Here is a 3341-nt window from a genome sequence, read left to right as displayed (position 1 = left end):
GGGAGCTGGGCACGTAGTGGGTGTCGGTGTATGAGGATTCGAAGCCGGACACCTCCCAGGTGCCACCAGGCCGCTGCGGGGGAGATGGAGAAGGACCTACAGGCGGAGCGCCAGGCAGAGAAAGGAGCCGCGGGTGGGGAGGGGGGGCACCCAGAAGGAGGGGACAGCGGCTGGGGCGGGGGCAGGAAGCCCCGGAGGGCCAAAAGAACTTGGCGTGGGGCGGCCCCGGCGCGGGGACAACCGTTCCGCCAGCGCTCTGGCTCGGCTCAGAGTGGGGACCCGGCCGACGGGCGCAGTAGGCCCCGGCGGACCCCGCGCCCCATTCGCGGGAGCCCCAGGCCCTGTGGTCCGGTCCGGACCCCGGAACCCCTCCCCAGGGCCTGCGGCGCCGTGTGCCGGGCCCGGGCCGCCCGGGGCCCCAGGCCGCGGAGTCCGTGCGCGCCGCGGGTTTGCCCTTACCGGAGCGCGGACCGCCTCGGCCAGGCCCTCCGCTGTCCCGCCCGGCCCAGAGGAAGCGTCCGCCGCGCCCGTGCGCGGCACACGCAGGCCGGCCGCCGGTGGCTCTCTCCGGCAGGCGCGCCTGCCTGTCCTTGCCTCTGCCGCCGCTCCTCGCTGGCTACCCCTGCCGCCGCGCCGGCGCCACCCGCAGTCGCGCCCGCCTCCGTCAGCGCCCGGCCGGTCCACACTGGCATCCTGGGAGCCGGCGCCCGCGGCCCGGCAGGACGAAGGCCCGTGAGGCTTGCCTGGAGGCAAGCGCGGCCGCACAGCCCCACTGCAGCCCGAGAGGCGAACGGCAGGCGCGGCGGCCCGCCTGCCCCGCGGCCCGCCCCGCCCCGCCCAGCCCCGCCCGCGGGGCCCGACGGGAGGACCTAGCGACCCTGGCCGATCGCGCGACCCCGGCCGGACTGCGGAGCGCGGGGGGAGTCACTGCACTGGCCCCGCGGCCCAGCCCGAGGATTCGGTTACCGAAAGGGTCCCCCTCATGGGACCCGCCTGGCCGCGCCCGCGGGCGAGCACGGGCTTCCGGGCAGGGCGGCCCCCTGGCCCCGGGAGGCCCGGCTCCCCTTACCCCGCCCCAGGGACGCTTCTGCTGCCCGAGGTCCTGGGTCTGGAGGTTTGGGCTATTTTGCGGGGAGACAGATGTAGCTCATGCCCATCTGTGTTTGAAATGGAATAAATACTTTAAACAGCAGGAATATAGTTCGGTAAACCCCGGTAGGCAGCCGCCTAGCATTTTCTGTAATGGGTTTATTACAGTAAATATTTTTCAGGGGCATGAGCAGTGGAACGCAATAGCATCATTTAAAAGTATTTCGGTGAAGGTCTTGGTAGGGACAGATGTTCATGATGTTTTAAGAGAAAAAGCCTGTCCGGGACGATCCTGTCTTTGTTTTAAAAATAACATTTTAAAACAATATAGGACATATGTAGCGTTATATACTGTGTACATGTATAATTATAGTTTTGAAAAGTTTGGCCTCAGTAGTTTTCTTTCAACATGGCCTCAGTAGTTTTCTTTTAATAGATCACAGGCCGTTTTTAAGCCTTTTCTGATTTTTTCTAATTCATGTTTTTGTTTTTCCATAACAAGGATAGTATTTTTAAACAAGGAGAGAAAAAATTTAAATGTTCTTAAAGAGGCCAACCAGAGCAGTGGGAGGAGGGCGCCTTGGACGGGCCCCTACGTAGTTTCAGAGGCGCATTGCCTTTCAGGAACACGACTTGCTCATCTGTGTATTCCCCAAGACTAACTAGCCAACTGCCTAGCACACTGATGAGAAAAAATATGCGAGAGATCTGTAATCGTTTTCAAAGAAGGCAAACCTTACAGAATAGATAAAATTTGAGCTGGATCTTGAAGAATTGGCAGAGAGCATTTCAGACCACAGGGTGGTAGTAGAGGTGTGAGCTGGATGACAGCCTAAACAAAAATTGAGGCAGGAAGATATACAGCATTTTAGGGCCGGGTGCGGTGGCTCACGCCTGTAATTCTAACACGTTGGGAGGCCAAGTTGGGTGGATTGCCTGAGCTCAGGAGTTTGAGACCGGCCTAGGCAACATGGTGAAACCCTGTCTCTCCTAAAAATAAAAAAAATGGGCCGGGCGCGGTGGCTCAAGTCTGTAATCCCAGCACTTTGGGAGGCCGAGACGGGCGGATCACGAGGTCAGCAGATCGAGACCATTCTGGCTAACACGGTGAAACCCCGTCTCTACTGAAAAACACACACAAAAAAACTAGCCAGGCGAGGTGGCAGGCGCCTGTAGTCCCAGCTACTCGGGAGGCTGAGGCAGGAGAATGGCGTAAACCCGGGAGGCGGAGCTTGCAGTGAGCTGAGATCCGGCCACTGCACTCCAGCCTGGGCGGCAGAGCGAGACTCCGTCTCAAAAAAGAAAAAAAAAAAGAGAAAAGAAAAAATTAGCGAGGCATGGTGGCACGCACCTGTAATCCCAACTACTGGGGAGGCCGAGAACGAGAATCGCTTGAACCCAGGAGGCAGAGGTTGCAGTGAGTGGAGATCACACCACTGCACTCCAGCCTGGGCGACAGAGCAAGACACTGTCTTAAAAAAAGAAAAGAAAAGAAAAAAAAAAAGTATTCCAGGACAGCCCTAAGGCATTGGGTCAAATGGACCCAACTGTTTTATTCTGTTGCAGAGTGCACCTGCAATAGAAATACAGTGATTAGAAATAAGAGACACGGACATTTTTAGTGTGCAATTTAAAAAGTCCACTTTTGACAGGCTGAGTCGGATATGCCAGGGCCATCTCTAGGTAGTAATTTCCAAGCCTGACTCTCAGAGCAGCTGCATTAGTCTCTGGGGAAGCTTGTGAAGGATATGAATTTCTGGATCCCATCTAATATCTACTGAATCAGAATGTCTTTGGGATGGGTCCTGAGTATTGTGGAGAAAACTTACTTTAAAAGAAAGTCTCTTTTTAACAAGTTCCTTGTAGGGGTTGAGGTAAGGGTGAAGGTGGGGCTCTGCAGACAGCCAAGTTAGGGTAATGATGACTTGCTCTGTCCTCCACTGAAGACAGGAATCTATTGCAAAGCATTTCTGGTGCTGGTCTTCCCGCCTCTATTTGCAAAAAGAATGAAGATAAACCTCCTTGGATTGATATATGAGGCTTCCAAAGCCTTTCCCTCCATGGTGGGCACAGGTGTCAAAAGCTGGCATGAGAGTTTCCACTCCTGTGCCTTTCCTCATGCTTTTCCCCTCTCCTCTTGCCCACCCAAAGTTCTCACACCTTTTCCAGAACAGCATATGCCCTAATTCTTCCAATTAAGTCTCTCCATGCCAATCACGCCTGCAGCAAGCTACTCTAATAATTTTTATTAT

The sequence above is a fragment of the Rhinopithecus bieti genome, unplaced genomic scaffold, assembly GCF_001698545.2.
Source record: "Rhinopithecus bieti isolate Rb0 unplaced genomic scaffold, ASM169854v2 scaffold_64120, whole genome shotgun sequence".
NCBI classification, from domain to species: Eukaryota; Metazoa; Chordata; class Mammalia; order Primates; family Cercopithecidae; genus Rhinopithecus; species Rhinopithecus bieti.
The sequence above is the reverse complement of the archived record's forward strand: the minus strand, read 5'-3'. Positions refer to the sequence as shown.